This window comes from Calonectris borealis, unplaced genomic scaffold (genome assembly GCF_964195595.1).
Source record: "Calonectris borealis unplaced genomic scaffold, bCalBor7.hap1.2 HAP1_SCAFFOLD_77, whole genome shotgun sequence".
NCBI classification, from domain to species: domain Eukaryota; kingdom Metazoa; phylum Chordata; class Aves; order Procellariiformes; family Procellariidae; genus Calonectris; species Calonectris borealis.
In genome coordinates, this window is record NW_027441478.1 from 231012 (window position 1) to 253437 (window position 22426).

Below are 22426 nucleotides of genomic sequence, written 5' to 3' on the forward strand. Positions count from 1 at the left end.
TTAGCAATAAATGCAGCATGATGCTCCTTACCTTGCACTCGTTCTCTCTAACAGATCTGCCTTGTGGCAGGATCACCGTCGCATGTGTATTGCTCGCTTTCATTTCCGTCTTAATCTGTCAGCTGGCACTTGCCACCTCCAGACTGTAGCAAGGATAAAAACGATTCCGTTTACAAGCAGCACAGCACCCTGTGAACCCGCTCTATGAAGTCCTGTATTTATAGAAATGGCTATAAATAATAAAAATCTGCAGGGACCACTGACCCACATACGTGCCGTATTTTCGGAATAGGGCCTAGGTATTAAATCTACAAACTAAGGACTGCGACACCTCTCACCTTGCCCCTTTCCTCCTTCCCTCCGTTTCGTGTGGGAGCTCGTTCCACCAGTGAAGGCACACCACAAAACCAGCCTCACAGAGGGGAAGGGAGGGGAGGGGCTAAGGGAAGAGGCGGAAAGGAAATACACAGAGAAGCAGCTTTGCCCTCCCTGGTTAAAGCCACAGCCCACTCAGGAATCACCTTTCCCGCCTGCAGAGGGAAAAGCACAGAATCGCTAGCAGTGAAGTACGTAAGCTCTTCGTATCAGCATCGCTGCTTGGAGTAATCGAATTGTTCTGCGGAGTCATTTGACAAGCCGACAGGCTGCTCAACAAATGAGAACCAGAACGCATGCCATTTGCGAGATGAGGCAGCAATAAGCTTCTAATCGGTTCCCAACAAGAGCAATTCAAGTGAGGTGGTGTATTAATGGATTTTGTTCTCTGCAAAGCCAAGAAGCAAACATTAACCGCACTCCCCGAAGGGGAGGGAGCAAACTGAGCGAGGGCAACTCATCGGCCCCTTTCAGAGTTTCAACACTCAAGATAAACGAAAACAAACCCATGTAAAAAGTTAAACAGTGGCCAAGAAGCACTTTTATAAAATGCATATAGGGGCCTGAACCAAACCTCAGAAAGACTTCCAACATTGATTTTCGTGACTGTTAGACCAAGGCCTAGAATGAAGCCAAAGCTTCTGCTTGCCAGGTCATGAGAAGATAACTTAAACGAGCTACACAGTAAAGAGAAAACGCCAAAGGCAATAGCGGAGCTTACTGTTTTCCTCCATTCAACCAACTGTGCAGTAAACCAACTTAACCCAGCCAGCCTAAGTGTTAATGTTAATCTTAATCAACATTAATCTTCAAAGTGTTATCATCCTGTGTATAGCCCTCACCCAGAACTGGGTTAAAAGACCAGTTAATAAGAAACCAGAATGATGAAGCTACTGAGTGGGTGTTTGATTGGAGGAGATCAAGATGTATATGTTTTAATTTAAGAACACTATGGTGATAGATAGTTTAGTTTGTTGTGGATTCTATATTGCTCGCTTCTGTAATTTTAAACAATGAAGACTTGTTGCTTAGAAGTTAGGTAACTAACAGGTGTGTGTTTTAGAAGTAGTGATAATTAATTTTAGCTATGGAAACTATAAACAGACGTGGTCCAAGCATGGCTCAGGGACAAATTGCGACCCTATAAGGTAAAGAGGAAGTAAGTTCATGAAGAGTTCACTACCCTACCGACCACCAGAGACCACCCGAGACCCCCAAGAAGACCCTAAAGGTTTTAGTGCGCATGTGTTTAAGATGATGTAATATTATAATTAGTTCTCGGAAATGTAATGAATATGTAACAAGGAAATTTAAAATATGTATGAGAAGCATGGATATAAACAGAAAGGTGACTAGACCAGGTGTGCTTGATTTGTGGCAAGTCCACCGAGCACCCAGGCCTGAATACAACAATATCTCTCCTGAGCGTGTGGAATTGGTTACTTGCACGCCGGGCACGAATCCGCTTTTCGGACAACAGTTTTTGGCGATCCAGGTGGGACTGCTGGGAAGCCTTGCCCGGATCGACTTGTCGGCTCTTGGTGGGGAGACCCTGCTCTCTGGACTCCAGCGCGCACCGACCTTTTGATCGGGGACTCCGTGAGTATTCTCCCCGACCAGAGCAGGTGAGCGACTCAACGGTGCAACGCTAAGGTAAATGAGATATTGTTCTGGAGTATAAAACTGTGCATGCATTTGGTAAGGAATTGTGGCCACAGGTAAAGAGGTATATTCATATGCGTTTGACAGTGACGACTGGAGTATATGAAGTTGTAGGCGCCAGGGGTAAACCGGTATATTCATATGCGTTTGACAGTGACGACTGGAGTATATGAAGTTGTGGTAAAGAACGTTCTTTTTTGGTAAAGATATGGGAGCTCAACCATCAAAAGTAACACCTTGTTCCCCCTTAGGATGCATCATTAAACATTGGGGAAAATTTGGGGGTGATCCTTTGAGAAAGGATAAATTAATTGAATATTGTACTAAATGGTGGCCAATGTATAAATTAGAAGATGAGGAAAAATGGCCAGAATTGGGAACCTTGCAATATAATACTATTTTACAACTAATGTTATGAGGTACCTTATGTAATTTGTTTTTTTTTTCTTTTTGTTTTGTTTTTTTTTTTCTTTCTTTTCTTTTTTCATAATCTTTTCGATTATGAAATTCGGAAAAAAAAAAATGTAAACTTTTAGGTTTAGATTCTAATGTGATGATGATGATGATGGAAAATAAGGAACCAAAAGTGCACTGTTGTTCTGCATGTAGCATAGGAAAATGATGTTTAAAACTAGGAGAAGAAGAGGAGGATACACAAATGTTAGTACCACCAAGTAAAAATGAAACTTCTGAAACCGAAGCAAGAGGAAGCAATACTTTTAGTCCGATAGCCGGCAGGACTAGAACCCAGCAAGGGTCTGTATTGTTAGCACCCCTTCGCCAGGCAGTGGGCCCAAGGGGGGAGCCAGTATTTGTGAAAGTACCATTTACAACTTCTGATTTAATGAATTGGAAAGAATTAGCAGGATCATACAGAGAGAATCCAGAAAAGGTGTATAGATCCTTTCGAACAATTATTGAAAATCATAATCCAGATTGGAAAGATATTCAAATTCTTTTGAATAATTTGTTTACTCCTGAAGAAAAGAGGGTAGTATTAGAAAAAGCAAATATGGAAAATGAAAGAATAAATGCAAGAGAAGGTCCTGCTCATTTTATGCCAACTCAAGACCCAAATTGGAATCCTAATAGTAATGATGGTAAATTGATGATTAAACAGTATCAACAATTAATTTTGTAAGGAGTAAAGAATGGAATATCCCGCCCAAAGAATTTGGCGAAATTGACTCAAATAATTCAGGAAAAAACAGAGGACCCATCCACCTTTTATGAAGGATTATGTGAGGCAGCTAGGAAATGGACAGACTTAGATCCTGAGAGTGATGAGAATAGAGCAATATTTACTACTTTGTTTGTAGGGCAAGCTGCTCCAGATATTCGAAAGAAATTGCAGAAAGTGGATGGGATTACAGGAATGACTATATCACAGTTAATTGAAATGGCTTATAAGGTGTATAACAATAGGGAAGAGGAGGAAAAGAAAAATCAGGAAAAAGAAAAAATAAAAGATAGGAAACAAAAAGCTGCTATTTTAGCAGCTGCTTTTGTAAATGCCCAAGGATCAGCTGGAGGAAGAGGCAGAAGATATTTGAGAGGTAGAGGTAGAGGGTATTTGAGAGGAAAAGGCAGAGGAGGTAGAGATATGTTTAAACAATATACCCCATTAGGATTTAATCAATGTGCTGTATGCAAGAAACAGGGACACTGGAAGAGTGAGTGTCCGGAGAACAAAGGAGCAGTCGTGACTCAGTCACAGCAGATACCACCTGAAGCTGATTTACTTATGATGGGAGGAGATTCTGAATGATGGGGACCGGGGGTAGAAAATGATATTTTCCCAGCTGAGCCCCTGGTTCCAGTAAAGCTGGGAGATGAAGTAGTCGATTTTTTAGTAGATATTGGAGCAAAATATTCTGTTATAAATACATGTAAAGGACCAATGAGTAAATTTAATGTATCTATTGTTGGGGTCACGGGAAAGAAGGAGATAAGGCCTTTTTTGAAACCTTTAAAATGTAAAATTGGAGGAAAAACACTGATGCATGAATTTTTATATATACCGGAATGCACCATGCCTCTCTTAGGACGGGATTTATTGAATAAATTGGGAGCACAAATCAACTTTAAAAAAGGAAGAATCCAAGTTCATTTTCCTGAAGCTAATGCCTGGCAAGCCCAAGTTTATTTATTACAGACAAACACAGATGAATCTGAAGAAATTCCAGAAGAGATTAAAGATGCAGTTTACCCTTTTGTTTGGGCAACAGAGAAACCAGGAAGAGCGAAAAATGTGGAACCGGTAAAAGTTGAATTGAAAACAGGAGCTCGACCGGTAAGAAAGAAACAGTATCCTATTAGTATAGAAGCCAGAAAAGGTTTGGAACCAATAATAAATACTTTTCTTAAACACGGACTTTTAAGAGAATGTCAATCTGATTATAATACTCCTGTCCTTCCAGTGAAAAAGTCACATAACCAAGGATATAGGCTGGTTCAAGATTTAAGAGCGATAAACCAGTTAGTGGTGGACATTCATCCAATAGTCCCTAATCCATATACGCTGTTAACAACTATCAATGAATCAAATGCATATTTCTCTGTTATAGATTTGAAAGATGCTTTCTTTTGTATACCTCTGGAAGAAAACAGCCAAAAGATTTTTGCCTTTGAATGGGAAGATCCGTCGACTGGGAAGAGGACTCAGCTCTGCTGGACCGTGCTGCCACAAGGGTTTAAAAATAGCCCAACCATCTTTGGAGCAGCTCTGAATAAGGAACTGGAACAGTGGTCCGGTAAGGAAGATCAAATCACCCTCCTTCAATATGTTGATGACATCCTATTGGGAGCAGATACTACTGAGATCTGCAAAGCAAAGACTGTTAGCCTCCTAAACTTTTTGGGAATGGCCGGGTATAGGGTGTCAGAGAAGAAAGCACAAATTGCAAAACAAACTGTAATTTATTTGGGGTTTGAGATTTCCCAAGGACAGCGAAGATTGGGAAATGGTAGAAAAGAAGCCATTTGCAGGATGGCACCCCCTCAATCTAAAAGAGACTTGAGAGGATTTTTAGGAATGGCTGGATGGTGTCGCCTTTGGATTCCAAATTATGGTTTGATGGCAAAACCACTGTATGAGGCAACCAAAGGCCCTGAAGAATTGTTAGAATGGACTCCAGAGTGCCGAAAAAGTTTTGATGACATTAAACAGACTTTAATGAAAGCTCCAGCTTTAGGACTTCCAAATCTGACCAAACCCTTTGAGCTATCTGTTCATGAGAAGAGACATGTAGCTATGGGGGTTTTGACTCAACTTTTGGGAGACTGGAAAAGACCAGTGGCTTACTTTTCCAAACAATTAGATAAAGTAAGCTCAGGATGGCCTAGCTGCTTGCGGGCAGTTGCGGCAACAGTTCTCATCATTCAAGAAGCTAGAAAATTGACATTGGGACAGAAAAGAACGGTTCATGTCCCGCATGCGGTACTTGCAGTACTGGAACAAAAAGGACATCATTGGTTAACCCCTAGTCGTTTGTTACAATATCAGGCTTTGTTAGTGGAACAAGACGACATCATTTTGAAAGTGAGTACAATTTTAAATCCTGCCTCTTTAATGTCAAGTGAAAAAGAGAGTGATCTTAACCATGATTGTTTACAAGTTATCGAACAGGTGTATGCCAGCAGGCCAGATCTGAAAGATGGCCCTCTCCAAACTCCGGATGAAGAATTATTTACTGATGGAAGCAGCTTTGTTGTAAAAGGAGAAAGGAGGGCTGGTTATGCCGTGGTAACTTTAACTGAAGATCGAGAAGTAAAAGCATTACCTCCAAATACATCCGCCCAGAAAGCAGAAATTATAGCCCTCACAAAAGCCTTAAATTTGGCTAAAGGTAAAAGAGTTAACATCTATACAGATTCTAAATATGCTTTTGGAGTTGTGCATGCTCATGGAGCAATATGGAAGGAGCGAGGACTTTTATCTGCTAGCGGTACCCCTTTAAAATATGGAACCGAGATTTTGAATTTGTTGGAAGCAGTACAGAAACCTAAAGAAGTTGCGGTGATTCATTGTAAAGCTCATCAAAAAGGGGACTCAAAAGTAATACAAGGAAATCGAAAAGCACATGAGGCTGCTAAACGTGTAGCATTAAATACTATGATTTATGTTTTAATTCCATCAAAAGAAATTCAGGTGGAATCCCCAAATTATAGTGAGAAAGAAAATAAATTAGCTATGCTATTACATTGTAAGAAAAATGATCAAGGATGGTGGATAACTTCACATGGACAATGTATAGTAACCCCTGAAATTATGAAGAAATTAACGGTCAAAACCCATGCTGAAACACATATGGGAGCAGAGGCAATGGTGGAATCAGTAAGACGATATGCGATAGGAACCAAAATGTTATTGATTGCTAAAAGTGTGAGTAATAAATGTGAGATTTGTCTTAGGAACAATCCGAAAATACAAATCCGACCCCCTCCTGGAGAGGTAAAAAGAGGCATAACTTCCGGTGAGTATTGGCAAATAGATTTTTCAGAGTTACCGCGATGTAACCAATACCGATATCTATTGATATTGGTAGATACCTTCTCTGGATGGCCGGAAGCTTTCCCGTGTCGAACCAACAAGGCAAAAGAGGTTGTGAAACATTTGTTGAAAGAAATAATTTCAAGGTTTGGAGTCCCTTTAGAAATGTCCTCTGATAGAGGCCCACATTTTGTAGCAGAGGTTATTAAAAATGTGAAGAACCAAATATTAAAGAAACAAATTCCTCAAATATATCCAGAAGCTCAGTGGAAATAGATTGAAGCTTTACCATTTGCCTTGTTAAGAATTAGGGTGACCCCGAGAGTTAGAGAAAAAGTAAGTTTATTTGAAATTTTGTATGGTAAACCTTATGATCCTTAATCTAACAGGAAGATCTAAACAAATGCATGTAACAGGAGAAAAAGTATTAACTGAATATCTTTTATCTTTGAGTAAGGTGTTGAATTCTTTGCATAAGTATGTCCCTTTGAAGACACCTTTACCTCTTGAATTTCCAGTACACTCATTTAATCCAGGGGATCAAGTTTATTTGCGAATGTGGAAGGATGACCCTCTTGGAGAAAAGTGGAAAGGACCTTTCCAGGTGCTGTTAACAACAAACACTGCTGTGAAACTGGAAGGAATAGATTCTTGGATTCATTATACGAGGATTAAGAAAATTCCACCTGGACTGTGGACATCTGTATTTAAGGAACCATTGAAGTTAACTTTGCGGCGTGTTCAATGAGATACTGGAGATGCTGCTAAATTAGTGTAACAATTTGATTTTGAACAGAATTAAATTAGAGAGAGAGGGAAGATGTGGAATGTGTTGTTGTTAATAATAACGATCAGTCAGATTGATTCTCAATTTTTGTTATAGAAATCAAAATATCTGGGAACTTTTAGCCCGAGAAGTAACCAACATGTCTTCCTTTTGTATTGCAGCCGAGAATTTTGTGGGAGGGATGTATAGTTCTTGTTTGGTAGGAAAAGGTATAAATTATACCTCCCAAGCACTTTCGACTATTGGTATGGAAATGACACAAATAAGAGAAGCCACACTTGAAAACAGGGCTGCAATTGACTATTTACTTTTAAGACACAATCATGGTTGTGAAGAATTTAAAGGAATGTGTTGTTTTAATTTGAGTGATAATTTACAGTTAGTAGAGAAGAAAATCCAACAAATAAAAGATTTGGCATATGGGTTTAAAGAACGGGAAGGATTTAGATTTTTCTTGGTTGTTCTCGTGGCTTCCAAATTTAAATTGGCTTAAACAATTATTTTTGTTTGTGGTACTGATCGTTATTTTAGTTATGATTATATGTTGTATGATTCAATTTGTATCTTTTTGTAGAAAATAAGTATTGTGAGACTCATGATGCTTAACATCATAAGTCTCAAAGGGGGGAATTGTTAATGTTAATCTTAATCAACATTAATCTTCAAAGTGTTATCATCCTGTGTATAGCCCTCACCCAGAACTGGGTTAAAAGACCAGTTAATAAGAAACCAGAATGATGAAGCTACTGAGTGGGTGTTTGATTGGAGGAGATCAAGATGTATATGTTTTAATTTAAGAACACTATGGTGATAGATAGTTTAGTTTGTTGTGGATTCTATATTGCTCGCTTCTGTAATTTTAAACAATGAAGACTTGTTGCTTAGAAGTTAGGTAACTAACAGGTGTGTGTTTTAGAAGTAGTGATAATTAATTTTAGCTATGGAAACTATAAACAGACGTGGTCCAAGCATGGCTCAGGGACAAATTGCGACCCTATAAGGTAAAGAGGAAATAAGTTCATGAAGAGTTCACTACCCTACCGACCACCAGAGACCACCCGAGACCCCCAAGAAGACCCTAAAGGTTTTAGTGCGCATGTGTTTAAGATGATGTAATATTATAATTAGTTCTCGGAAATGTAATGAATATGTAACAAGGAAATTTAAAATATGTATGAGAAGCATGGATATAAACAGAAAGGTGACTAGACCAGGTGTGCTTGATTTGTGGCAAGTCCACCGAGCACCCAGGCCTGAATACAACAATATCTCTCCTGAGCGTGTGGAATTGGTTACTTGCACGCCGGGCACGAACCCGCTTTTCGGACAACATAAGGACGTCTCTAAAGTCACTTAAAAAAAAAAAAAAAAAGCTAAGTCCTTATCCTGGAATGTAAAGACACCACCTTGGTTCCCACGCAGAGCGGCAGAGATGGCCCAGCAGGGTCATGTCCCCATGTTCCAGGTCAGATAAAAAAAGCACAGGATATGTTTGTGGGGTCGGTTTGATGTATCCCTTCCGTTTTGTGAAAGCTTGGGGAAGCATGCGTTATGCGGTAGGACCGGTGTGACTTTAGATCTGAGGTTAAAAAAGGTGCTGCACTTCAGTGCAACTCCCTGAGTTGCTTTCATCACCAAATAAAAAAAGATTTGCTTTCTCCAGTGTGGGGGGAACAGGAGCTCGCAAGGGGATTCCAGCTACACCGCAGGGTAGCAGTTACCACGTGCTTAACTTCAAAGCTATGCTTAAATCCCACCAAGTGGCTATTAAAGGTCACAGGAATCCCAGAGATCTAACATAAAAAAAAATCCCCAGAAAATACCACACAAAAAACCGGGTTCGCATTACACGTTACCCCTCACCCCGCGAACTCGCCAGACTCCAGCTGGGAAGCCAGAACATTTGTCCCCTCCCACCCTCCGGCGGCTGCCAAAGCAGCGGCAGAGCAAGGACAGCAAGCTCCCGCTCGGGCTGACTGGACCTGCCAAACCACTGGCCGAGCACCGGTGGCGGGGAGAAGCGTTCAGCTCTGCCTCGGAACGGCAGCAGCCTGGATTCATCAGGCTGCTCCCTGCAGGAAACAATCCCAACTGCCTGGATCTTGCCGATGCAAGGACGCATTTAAAGATGAAGTGTTTTCGAGCGAGGGAAACAAGGCCTGAGCAATAATAATCAGGCTGGCAATTTTCCAAGGCAGCTGAATATTCCCAGTCCCCGAACAGGGCAGCTGGAGTGAAAGCCCCGGGAGAGTTAACAGAAAAACACACTACTCCTATTACTGCAGTAACGAAAAATGCTGGGGTGGCTCAGGGGGGCTCTGGGAGTCGGGCTGCCCGGTGCCTGTGCCCGGGGGGGTCTGTCTCCGTCTCCCTCCCCTCCCCAGCTCTCGGGTCACTCCCGGGGCTGCCCCGGCCGGCCCGGCTCCAGCGGACCGGGACCCCATCACACCGGGCCGTTTGGAGCGCTTCCCCACCACCCCCGGGCGGCCCCAGCCCTCACCTCAGCCGAGCCGCAGCTGGAGCAGAGGCTGCGCCTCCCGAGACCAACATGGCCGCCGCGAAGCTCAGTGTGGGGAACTGACCGCTCCCAGCATGCCCCGGGAACCAACATGGCCGCCGGGCAGCCCCGCGCCCCAGGACTACAGCTCCCAGCATGCCCTGGTGCACACCCTCTCCCAGCATGCCACGGGGCGCCCCTTCCCGCTCTCTGGCCCTGCGGGGACACCGGCCCCAGCCCGGCCCCGCCCCCCCCGGCCCCATGGCCGCCTCCCCGGGGCTGCCCCGCCCCCGGTCCGGAGCCCCGGTGGAGCCGGGAGGAGGAGGGGAGAGGGGCAGAGCGGCGGGGGGGGGTGGGGCAGGGCGGTGGCGTGGCCGGAGAGGCACGGGAGACGGACAGAGGGACAGAGAGAGGCGACAGAGAAGGAGAGAAGAGCGATGGCCTCCAGGGTGGAGGCGTAGGAGGAGCAGAAAGGGCCGGGGCAGACAGGGAGGAATTTAGAAAAAATAGGGACAAGGAGCCAGACAGAGTGAGAAAGAGGAAGAAGAAAAGAGCAAAGGGCTACCGGGTGCAAAGGGAGCAGTTAAAAAATGGGGACCCAGAGCCTGACCGAGAGGGACAGAGAAAGACCAAAAATACCAGTTCTGGGCAATTGCTCCCATTTCCTGAGCACGGCCCAGGAACTGCATTAGCGGGAGCCTCAAAATACGTGCTGCCGGCAAAAGCCCTGCCTTGGGCCCAATCCTGCACCCTAATATTGGTGATGAACATCGCCTTGCAGGGGGGCCAGGGCCAGGGCAAAGAAAAACCCGTCGGGGGGGTGCGGGTGGAATCGCCCAGCTGTTTTCTTGTTTGTTGGTTGGTTTTGCTTTTTTAAAACAATACTATTTAAGCTCTTAATACGACCTGCAAGGCAACAGGAACGAGGCATACCAGACTGGGCACGTTTGAAGCCCGACCCCATTCAACAGCCGCACAAACCACCGCTCACTGCCGCGGCGCACACTCCACCGCCTGCCTGCAGGTACAGGCAGCCCCCCTGTTTCTGGAGCCGTCCCCAGGAGCGGCACCACCAGGCAGCTCAGAAAACGTGCTGCCAGCAAAAACTTGAGCACAGCTTAATTCTGGGCAATTTTTCCTCACTTTAGGCCTGCTGGTTAAAGACTCGTCCATCGAGAGATGGCTCAGGACCACGCCAGGGCCGGCGGCGCTGCTTTCTGGATCCCGTGGTGGCGATGGGCAGAGGGACAGGCGATCAGATCCTGGGGCCAGGTACGCGTGCGGGGTGTCAGGGTCACCCCCGCCTGGTTTTTCCCAGCGAAGCCCCAGCCAGTGCCAGCCCCGTGCTGCAGCCCCGGGGCTGAGGCTCAAGGATCCGGGCGTTTCTGCGGGTGCTGCACCCGGCCAGACCCCGCCGCCGGCTGCCAGCTGCCCTGGGCTTCCCCCCGTTGTCTTCAGCTCTGCTTTCTGCCAGCAGCTGGGGCACAGCAGAACGTCTTGCCTGCGCTCCACAGCCGTCCTGACCCACGTCTGCAGCTCGTACGTGGTGTCCACGTGATTTGGGGGTGGCAGGTCTCTGTTGTGGCACCCTGGGAACGGGGGCAAAGCAAACCCAATCCCTCCCTTCCAATCTTTGTCCCCAGGGTGACTGAGAAGATACCTACCGTGTGCCGGAGAGCATCCTGTGGGGAGGTGACAGCCGTTGGCAGAGCGGCGCCAAGACCCGCCTGACAGCAAAGGCGCCCGGTAGCCTCAGAGCAGCCCAGGTGAGCTGTTTCTCTTGGAGACCAGCAAAGCAGCCTTCCTCCGCCCCTGGTTTTGGTGAGATATGGAGCAGCACAAAGATGTTTCTCAGGCATCCAGGCCTGAGGAGGATTTCCCAGTGCCCCCGTGAGAGATCCTGCTCCTGGAAGCACCTCCCCATACAGCAAAGGCCGTATCCAGCCACCCGGCTCTGGGCGTAGCTGCCCCGAAGGGTGTCTCAGGGTGGACGGGGTCATCTGCCTGGTGGCTCTGACAGAGAAATGATGAGCTGAAGCCCCATGGTCATTGCCGGCTGGTTCAAAGTCCCCGAGTGCCTCAGCCTTTCTCCCTGAGAGTGTTTAACCCAGGCACTTTTTCAGGGCATGACGGATGATGTGAAGGTGGATGCTGGTGATGTCCTGGTGGCTCTGTCCCACTTCAAAGTTGTGATGTCTGAGATCTGGGGCCACCTGAAGGCTCTGGCGGAGATCTCCAGGGAGTTTGTGTTCAATGTTTTGATACCTTAAGGCTACAATGTCCTAGGGTCATGGGGTGCTAGGGTTACAGGATGCTAGGGCTATGGGGTTCTAGGGTTATGCAGTGCCAGGGTAACAGTTTTCTAGGGTTATCATGTCCCCTGTCTGCACTTAGGGAGAGCTAGAGTTATTGGGTGCCAGGGTTATGGGGTTCTAGGCTTACAGTGTGCTAGGGTTATGGGGTGGTAGGGTAACAGGATGCCAGAGTGTGAGTGGGCTAGGGTTAAAGGGTGTTATTGTTATGGACAGTATCTGGGCTTTTTGGTCCTGGCTTCCCTGAGTTGTTTGGGGTTTTTATGCCTTCACGTGTGTTCTGGATGTTTTTTGGAGGTCCTATTTTAGCTTGTTTTCTTTTTAGGGTTCGGACTGGGGACTCTGGTTTGTGCATGATGTGTCTTCTAGTTGTTTTTTTGCTGTTCTGGTGACTTGTTTTGCATTTTCTGTCTTGTAACCATCATTTCTGGTCTAATATGGCTGTCCGGGTCGGCTGCTGTCGCTTCTGTTGCCGTCCAACTCATTTCCAATGGATGTTGGACTGTTTTAGGTAGGTGTGGATTATTTGCGGTCGATGGAGAACGACTGCCAGATGACTAACGGGCCCTGTCGGAAGGCTAAGCGTACTTCTCCGTTTGTGTAGACTTTCAAAGACACAGTCATTTCCCCTGCCTTGAGGAAGAGTCATGGGAAGACACCAACCGCACGGAAGGACAAGGGTTTTGCCTAGGGTACGTGGCTTTTTGGTTTCTGCTTTTGAGTAAGCAACCTGCAAAGAGGCTGCTGTCATTAAGTTTAGTGGCATTTTGTGAAGTCCTGAGTTGAGTATGGCGTGACTTGAAACATGGCTGAAAAAATGGTAGAGGTTTGTCTGCATGTTCTGGCTGCTTCGGGTTTGCATGTCTGCTCGTGGTGGTGAATTCATACTGTCCTTAGCTCCTACCTCAAGGCAGGACGTGTGCTTAGGGTGAGGTTGGTGCGAATCTGTATTTCAAATAGACTTCTTGATCATTTTGAATTTTGGGGGGCCAGCTTCTTCTCAGATCTGTTCAGTCATCCTTGGTTTTGCCTCTTCACGTAACTGGTGAAGAGCTCGTAGGAGGAGCAGGAGAAGGGTCAGCACTGCCGTTTCCATGTTGGTCGCTTGTGCTGCAGTTATCAGGGTTATCTTCCACCCGCAGTTTCTTTGCAGGAATCTCGTTAAGCCACTTGTCCATTTTGTGAGGGGTAGCGGACTTAATGGGAGACCTTTTGTTCCTCATTAGTGGCTCAGGGATTTACCTGTTGTTTTTTGTTTGTTTGTTTGCTTTTTATTTGCTGTGCTTAATTTAAAAAGCTTGTGGTAGCTCTTTGGATTTCTGTCTTTAAAGAAAGTCTCTAGGATTTCTACCCAGGAGTGAAGTGTCCAGAAAAGACTGTCCTTGTACGCTGCTGTCAGCCTTCAGTTTAGAGAAATGGCTGGTAGTGGTGAATGTTTAACGGTAATGTAACTCAAATGCATCTTGAATATTCAAGCTTTGCCTTTGTTCCTGATATGCCTGGGGGACGATTCTCAGCAGGTCATAAACAGTGTGTTCTGCTGTGTTTTAGCCGTTCAAAATAGTGTATCACCAGAAGTGTCTTCCTTAGGCCTACACAGAGCAAGAACCTCCAGTAGCAAGGGCATGCTGACCCTTGGGCAGCTTCAAAGCGACAGGTAAATATAAACAGGTTAACAAACTAGACCTGTGGTAGCAGTGCGTGCATCCAAGTCCACCTGACTCTCCACACTTTCTCAGCACGTCACAGCTTTTCGTGGGTGAGGGTGGATGGAGTCCCTATAAGCAGGTGTTGTAACTGGCCAGGCAGTTGACCTAAAGAAATGAAAAATTACCTTTGAAGGGAATGGCGTGCCTTTAGATGTAGGGCTGTATTGCCTTTTCCTTCCTTGGTCTGAGCACAGTGTGCTGAGAGGTGTTTCCCTCTGGGGGAGGGAAACTCATCCAACAGCCATCATCAGCCTCAGGGCTTGTGGTCCTTGATGGAGGCCTAAGTGCTTGGGACAGTTTGACCTGTGTTTCTCATTCTGCTCCCAGGTTTTTCCTTTAATGGTTGCTCTCTAGTTTATTTGTCTTTATAGTGTTTTGTAAATATTCTCTCTTCTCCATAGCTCTGAGCACTGAACTACGTGTTCCTTTTTCTGAAAACCCATAAATAGCTTTGGAGTTTACCTTGGGAGCAGAGAAAATGGGGACTCCTTAGAGTTGAGAAGAGAATCTAATATGAGAAACGCTTCAGTGATACACATCTTCTGAGGTTGAAAGTACCTCAGATTTAACTTTTTGGTTGTTTTTGCATTCTTTAGCAATATCTACTTAAAAGTCTACTTCAGCAAAAGAAGAAGAAATGACTTCGCTTTCTGTGTCTGACTAAAAGAACTAACCTGAACATAGAGAAAACTGATGTGAAGAGCCATTTTTGGGGGTTATTGGGTACCACATCTGACTTGTCGAGCTTTCCCTGTGCGTGGGGTGGTGGTTTGTACACGGCATTGCCCAATTTTCTTTCTGAACTGAACAAGTTACTCTTTCACAGCTTTTTTTAGTAGTCTTTCACTTGACGTGCAACTTCTTGCTCTTCACGTGTCAGCTAACGGCTTCCAAAAAGACAGGAGGTGACTCGGCAAGAAGGTGGGACGTTCCTGCGTTCGTTTCTGGCATCTGATGCTCGGTCCACCTCCTGTCAGTTGCCAGATGCAAGGCAAAGGGCTTCTCCTCATTAGAAATTACTTGTCTGATTTCAGAAATGGTCTACGTACACTTGAAAATGAAACTTTTCCTAATCTCTTTGTGCACTAGTAGAGAAGCAGTGGGGATTTTTCAGGGCTGTGCCTGTGGAAGAACCTTTAGGAAATCCTATCCCTTGGCTCTCAGATGGGGAATGAAGAGTTTGAGAAAGTCATGGGTGTTTCTGGTGTTCCCCAAAGCAGTGGGTTCAGCTGCTGCAGAACCTGGACATTCCTCTGAGTACGAACAGAGGAGGGGATAAAGGGTCTTCAGAGGCTGTTTCTTCCCAGGGGCTTTGTGAGCAGAAAACTCGCCCTGAAACTTCTCCTCCTGAAAGGTTTGCTATGCTCTGTACCGGCTGCTCCATTTTGGATCGTTCTTACAAAAACAAATGGGGTTTTTGTTGCTCCTATGTGTTTTTTCCCCTCTCTGCGATGTGAAATGCCTCTGTTTTGGAGAAAACAATCAGGTCCCTCTGGATGGCATCCCTTCCCTCGAGCGTATCGACTGCACCACTCAGCTTGGTGTCACCTGCAACCTTGCTGAGAGTGCACTCGACTCCCACTATCCATGCCATCGATATTAAACCGTATCGGTCCCAGTATGGACGCTTGAGGGACACCGCTCCTTGCTGGTTTCACGTTGGGCATTGGGCCACTGACTGTTGCTCTTTGGTTAACGCTTTCCCTTCCGCATGAGGAGCTGGGGAGGCTGTTGGGGGCGGGACGGAACACGGGGAGCCCCCGCATTCCCTCCTGGGAGACCCCCAGACAGAAGGCCAGAGCCGGCAACCCCAGAGAGTCCTTAGCAGCCAACAGACAGAACGGACCATGGCGCTGCCAGCCCTGCGGCTCTCACTGTGCAGCCCCCAGGCCCCCCTAGGCGCCCCAGGTGCTTCAGCCTTTTGTCCGTCCCAAAACCTTCTACCCCCAAGGTAGGGACCGACCCTGACCCCTGCAGCCCAGGGACGCTCTTGGGGGAAGGAGCGGAGGTGAGCACTGACCATTACTCCTGTGTCTCTCTCTGGCTCAGCCAACCTGTGCCGCTGCCTGGGCAGGAGCAGCCCTTCCCGGCAGCCTGGGCACCCGCGGCGCGGATGGCACCCCAGGCACCCCCAGCAGTTATGGCATCCCCAGCAGATATGGCCATGTCTCCCATTTCACCTGCTATAAGCGAGTCTCCTCCCTGATCTGCAACCCTGTCCCACTGACACAGCAGCTCAGCCCACGGGGAGTGCCCCGGCCACAAGCTCCCCACGTGCCAGGCACAGAGCTGGGGGACGTCGATGATCGGGGCTGGCTCGGCGGGTGCCCCTGGAGGGTTACCCCGGCCCGGCACAGCTCCCCCTCAGCCATGCAGGTCTGCAGATGGCTCCATGCAGCTGCTTCTTTGACCCCCGAGTCTTCCACATCCAGTGGACGAGCACCAACCCGCCTCCACCAGCCATTGCCACACCCGGCCACGGCGCTGCTCCTCTGCCAGGTGCTGCCCTGTGGGGCCACAGGGGCTGCGGGACACCCCTGGCCTGGGCAGCCCCCGGGACCCCTCAGGGCCAACGGCAACACCTTGCACCCCACACCCGTCAGGGGAGAGCGGTGGCCCCAGCCCCCCTGGTGCTGCCGCTGTGCTTCCCCAGCTACCAGCACGTGGGGAGGCAGTTTGCACAGCTCAGACTCTCCGACGCGGCCATCCCCGCAGCAACATCCCCCTGGGCAGCGATGTCCTCCTCAGCCCCTGTGCTGCCCCCCACATCCAAGCCGCTGGGGACCCGGCAGGTGACATTGCACTGCCCAAGGAGATGCTTCTGGGTTGCTTCCTGGTCAGCCAGGATGGTCCCAGCAGCCTCTCCATGTCTGGGGACCCTGGTGGCTCCAGCAGAGCCATCCCCCACTGCAACATCAGCTCGCTTTCGCCGCCCGCGGAGCTGCTCGCCCCCGACTACGGCATCCCCGAGGCCACCATCGCAGTCCTGAGCCTCGAGCAACGCACCACCGTCAGGATGGAGCCCCAGGAGCTGTGGTGGGATGCGGGGACGGAGCTGCCACCACGCCAGCCTGGCATGTCCCAGCCTGGCATGTCAGAAGAACGGGAAAAAGCAGAAGAGCAGCTGGGCAAACCCACCCAGCAAGCCCAGGGCTCTCGCAGCCAGCACTGGGGTGGGAGCGTGGGATTAGACCCACAGCAGGCATGAGATGAGATTGGGGGGTGGTGAGGGGGGTAGTGGTGTAGTTGCAGGGGGGTGGGGGGGTGGTCTTACATGAGAAGAGATTTGATGACACATTTGCTCTTGGTTTTTTTGCATTAAAAGCAGCCACTGCTCTGTGCTTGTGTGGGAGGGGGAGGGAGCGCAGGGGGCACCGAGAAACAGAACCCGAGAAGTGCAAATGCCCCACTGAGCCCCAAATCAGAGCCGGCGAGCCCCGAAGGGCACCGAGCCACCCCCAGGGCTGAGTCACTTCCAGCAGGGGAGACAATGGGGAGGGCTGACTCCCCTGTCCCCTTGCCCAGGGGAAGGAGCCTTTTGGCAGGGGAGCCAGGACAGACGGGTCCCTGCAGGACTCACGGGCACGGCCCCACGCAGAAAGCAGCACTGAGCCCCTGGGACAAAGACAGACCTGGGGGGCTGGGGCCGGGGCCGGGACAGACACACAGGACAACAAGGGCTGCAACGCCTTTGTCTTGAACACAACCAGCGTCCCCTCCCGCGGGGACAGGGCTCAGTGCAAAGCCCTTAAAAGCCCCAAGACAATCACGCCCTTCCTCGGGTCCCACCATGCTCAGCTCCAGAGCCCAGCTTTGCCTCACTGCCACAGCGAAATAGCCCCAAATCACCCCAATAATGCTGAGGGAGGGAGGCCAGGCAGGGACCCTCCTTCCCCTGTCTGGCTGCACCTTGGGCAGCCGCAAGACCAGGAAGGGGGGAAAAATGGAAAGGGGGAAAAAAACCCGTATCTTTCCTTCAGGAAGCAGCATCGCTGTCCCGCTGTGCTGGCGAGAGCTTCCCGGGTCTGGCTTGCAGAAGGTGCAGGGTGAGGTCTCCATCGGGGCGGCCCCCCGGTGCCAGAAGTCGGGGGTCTGAGCCCCTTCCTTAGGGCAGTCCCAGCGATGCCGCTGGGGTGGTGGGTGCCGGTCTGGATGGTCCTCGCCCTGTGGGCGCTCTCCAGGGTCTCAGTGCTCCACCAGTGAGCAGCACTTGCTCAGCAGCTCAGGGAAGCACAGCGTGGACTTGCGCACGCCCAAGGGCAGCAGGATGCAGACAGAGGCGATGGCGCCGAAGGGGCTGAAGATCCCCGTGATGGTCTGCAGGAAGGTCTTGTGGAGCGGCGGCAGCACGTCCTGCTGCTGGGGCAGCAGCTCCTTGTCCTGGCTCTGCCTCACCCCAACCAATGCAGCGCGCGGGAGCTGCCAAGCACACGCAATGGTCACAAGTGCATCGGCCATGGGGCACAAGGAGGCTGACAAGCGGATGCTGCTCGTCAGTGACTGGCAGCCACAAACCAGGCAGCTCATGGTCCTGACCCAGCTCGGCTGAATCAGCCTGTTCTTTTTCCCATCAAATATTCTCCCCAAATCCCCTAAATTCACCCAAAAAAACTCCCCCCACGAGACCCGCGATCTCCTGCAGAGATGGGGGCATCTTCCTGCAGGCACGAACCTCGGGGCACCCTGCCCGCCCCGTGCTCATCCCCCTGCGGCTGCCCATCAAGGTGAGGGGGGGTGTTCCTAGGGGGGTCCCCGCCGCCCTGGGGGAGGGGTCCCCAGCGATGTCACCTCGCTGTCACCCTGTCCCCAGGGCCGTGGCCTGCTCCGTGGGGTACAACCACTGGGGCTGATGGACGACCAGGGGTGAGTCTACATGCAAGGGAGGAATTGCTACGGGCAGCTGGGGACCAGGGACTGGTTGGACCACATGGAGATCACACAGGTGACTGCCACTGTCCCCACAGGTGTCCTGTCCCCATCTCTGACCCTATCCCTCACCCCAGTGTCATCCCTGTAGGTGCCATGTCCCCATCGCTGTCCCCACAGGAGTTCTGTCCCCGTCACTGTCCCCACCCCAATCTCTGTCCTTGCAGGTGCCTTGTCGCCATCCCTGTGCCTGTGACTGTCCCCACGGGTGCCCTGCCCCTGTCCCAGATTGGCCCAGTTGCCCTCTCTTGCCGCAGAAAGCAAATTCCTTTCCATAGTGGCCATGCAAAAGGTCCCTCGGATGGAAAAGGTCCTGAAAGAAGGCCCTGCAGATGGCCCTGCTTCCAGCACCACGTTGGGCTGAGCTCAGAGCCATGGCCGTCTGTAAAAGCCTTCTTCCCTGTTGGGGTGAAGGACTGTTGCGAACAATTAAAGAAGTCGACACTGTTTTGCAACTTCTCCGTTGTGTTTTTATTCATCTCTTTCTCGAGCTCCTTGTGTCCCGAGGACCGATGGACTCCTCTGCCTGGGCTGGGTCACGAACCTCCCGCCCCAGGGCACGAGCATCGCACCACAGCCGAGAGGCCGCTCTCCCGCAGGGGAGGCAGAAAGGGTCACTGGTGCTTGGTGTCACAGGGAGCTGTCATGAGTGTTCCTCCAGGGTGACACAGTTGCAGGTCGCTGGGAGGTTTGGGCCATTCAGGCTGGTGGCTGCCCCTCTGGGGGGGGTGGGGGGTGTGTGTGTACCTGAGTCACGTGATCCCCAGCATGCCCTGGCTGCACCAGTGACAGAAACACCGGGCAGAGCCCGCACCCATGCATCACAGCCCTCTTCCAACAGCCACTGAACAAGGGAGGAAGATGATCAAAGAGCTGCATGGGAGGAGTCCCGGGGAGCTAGCGGCTATGGACCTGCCTCCTACATCGACAAAATTCCTCAGGGAGCTACTTTGGAGGAGTCTGGGGCTGACAGTCAGGACTTCAGTTGTCTCCAGAGACGGCCAAAAGTCTCTGGGAGCTGCTTGGGAGCAGTCACGGGGAGGTAGAATACATGGACCTACCTTGAACATGTACAAAACTCCTTAGCTAGCTACCTTGGAAGAGTCTGGGGCTGCTACCTGGGACTTCAGGTTGCATGATGTGTAGAGGGGACCCTCCCTTTGAACATCCAGCCCAGCACCGGCAGTCGGGGTGCCAGGAGGAGCTGTGCTTCGGTACCAACCACTTCCGAAGCAGCTCGAACCCCTTCATATGCTGCCAATATCTCCTTCCCAGTTGGAGTATAGCGGGCCTCGGATCCTCTGTATCCCCGACTCCAAAACCCTAAGGGTCGACCTCAAGTGTCCCCTGGTGCTTTCTGCCAGAGGCTCCAGGTAGGGCCATTCTCCCCGGCTGCGGTGTAGAGCACATTCTTTACATCTTGTCCTGCCCGGACTGGCCCAAGGGCTACTGCACGGACTATCTCCCGTTTAACTTGTTCAAAGGCTTGTCGTTGCTCAGGGCCCCATTTGAAATCGTTCGTCTTCCGGGTCACTTGATAGAGAGGGCTTACGATCTGACTGTAATGTGGAATATGCAGTGTCCAAAAGCCCACAACGCCTAAGAAGGCTTGTGTTTCCTTTCTGCTAGTTGGTGGGGACATGGCTGTTGTTTTGTTGATCACATCCATTGGGATCTGACGACGTCCATCTTGCCATTTTATTCCTAAGAACTGGATCTCCTGTGCAGGTGCCTTGACCTTACTTTGGTTCATGGCAAAGCCGGCCTTCAGAAGGATTTGGACTATTCTCTCCCCTTTCTCAAAAACTTCTTCTGCTGTGCTGCCCCACACAATGATGTCATCAATGTATTGCAGGTGTTCCGGAGCCTCACCCTGTTCCAGTGCGGTGTGGATCAGTCCATGGCAAATGGTAGGGCTATGTTTCCACCCCTGGGGCAGTCGGTTCCAGGTGTACTGGATGCCCCTCCAAGTGAAAGCAAAGTGTGGCCTGCACTCTGCTGCCCTAGGGATTGAGAGGAATGCATTAGCGATATCAATTGTGGCGTACCACTTGGCTGCCTTTGACTGCATTCGTATTGGAGTTCTAGCATGTCCGGCATGGCCGCACTCGATGGCGGTGTGACTTTGTACAGGCCACGGTAGTCTACTGTTAGTCTCCGCTCTCCATTAGACTTTCGCACCGGCCATATGGGACTGTTAAAGGGTGAGCGAGTCTTGCTGATCATTTCTTGGCTCTGCAGTGGACGAACCAGCTTATGGATGGGAAGCAGGGAGTCTCGGTTGATGCGATGTTGCCACTTGTGCACTGTTGTGGTAGCGATTGGTACCTGCTGTTCTTCAACCTTCAGCAACCCCACAACAGAAGGGTCCTCTGAGAGACCGGGTAAGGTGGACAGCTGTTTGATTTCCTCCGTCTCCAGGGCAGCTCTACCAAAAGCCCACCGGTACCCTTTTGGGTCCTTGAAATACCCTCTCCTGAGGTAGTCTATGTCAAGGATGCACGGAGCCACCAGCTCGTTTACGGGTTCTGCCTCTTCCTCCTCCTGTTCTCGTGATGGCCCTGGTTCATCTTCATCCCTTACTAAACGAGCTGATTTTCTTGTGCATTTCTTCTTCTGTATAGAGGCGTCTGATACCGGCACAGGTTGGTTCTCTGGTTCAGCCGCAGTGACTGTCGAGGGGGTTGGAGTAACTGCAGGGCCGGTTGCATCACTGTGTTATCAACACAGTTCTCGTACTAAATCCCAAACACAGCACTATAACAGATACTAGGAAGAAAATTAACTCGCTCCCAGCTGAAACGAGGACACATCACCGGTGCCCAGCACCTGGACGTGCCCAGCACCCCCAACATGCAGCACCGTGAGTGTCCAACACCAGCCATGCCCAGCACCGGGTCGTACCCAGCACCCAGCACCCGGGCACTCCCGGCACCTGGGCACCTGCAGCATCCCACTCCCAGCCACCTCCAGCACCCAGCACCCTGAACCCCACACCCAGTCATGCCCAGAACCCAGTACCTGGACGTCCCCAGCACCCCACAGCCAGCCACCTCCAGCAACCCCAGGAACCAGCAACCCTAGTGCTCAGGACCCAGCACCCCGAGCGCCCAGCACGCACCATCCCCAGTACCCAACAGTAAGCACCTGCACATGCCCAGCACGTGGACATGCCCAGCACCCAGACAAGTCCAGCACCCACTGTACCCAGGGACCAGGACGCGCAGAGCCCAGCTCCCCGCACCCGGACATGCCCACCACCCAGTACCCCCAGTCCCCAGCACTCCCAGCATCCAGCACCTGGCTACGTGCAGCATCCCAAACCCAGCCACCTCCAGCACCTCGCACACAGCCATCCCCAGCACCCAGAAACTGGGCACCCACACCCAGCCACCTCCAGCAGCCCCAGGACCCAGCACCCTGAGCGCCCAGCACGCACCATCCCCAGTGCCCAACAGCAAGCACCGGCACATGCCCAGCACTCAGCAACCCCAGCACGCTAGTGCCCAGCACCCGGACATGACCAGCATCCCCAGTGTCCAGCACCAGTACCCGGATATGCCAGCACCCAGACATGCACAGCACCCTCACATGCCCAGCATCCAGCACCTCCAGTGCCCAGCAGCCAGACATCCCAGCACCTGCACATAGCCAGCAGTCCCAGCG

General features: G+C 50.2%; 1 protein-coding gene and 2 long non-coding RNA genes across 4 annotated transcripts in view; 2 read left to right on the top strand and 1 right to left on the bottom strand.

Annotated features, from left to right (window-relative positions):
• Nucleotides 1-9910, bottom strand: part of LOC142076641 (uncharacterized) — a 31004-nt gene extending 21094 nt beyond the window's left edge. The window contains exons 1-2 of one of the 2 annotated variants that reach the window (XM_075138919.1): nt 9817-9910; nt 32-143 (exon numbers count right to left, since the gene is read on the bottom strand). The gene's annotated coding sequence lies outside the window, so the exon portion shown is untranslated. The remainder of the gene's footprint in view (nt 1-31; nt 144-9816) is intronic. The other variant, XM_075138921.1, reaches the window with a different exon arrangement.
• A 101-nt stretch (nt 9911-10011) lies between these two features.
• LOC142076646 (uncharacterized) lies at nt 10012-15455 on the top strand. The gene is made up of 5 exons (XR_012671234.1): nt 10012-10837; nt 10962-11085; nt 11457-11579; nt 11937-12817; nt 13716-15455. It is a non-coding gene; the product is annotated as an uncharacterized LOC142076646 (long non-coding RNA).
• A 3153-nt stretch (nt 15456-18608) lies between these two features.
• Nucleotides 18609-19209, top strand: LOC142076648 (uncharacterized). Its single transcript, XR_012671236.1, has 2 exons — nt 18609-18776; nt 18928-19209. It is a non-coding gene; the product is annotated as an uncharacterized LOC142076648 (long non-coding RNA).
• The last annotated feature ends 3217 nt before the right edge of the window (nt 19210-22426 follow it).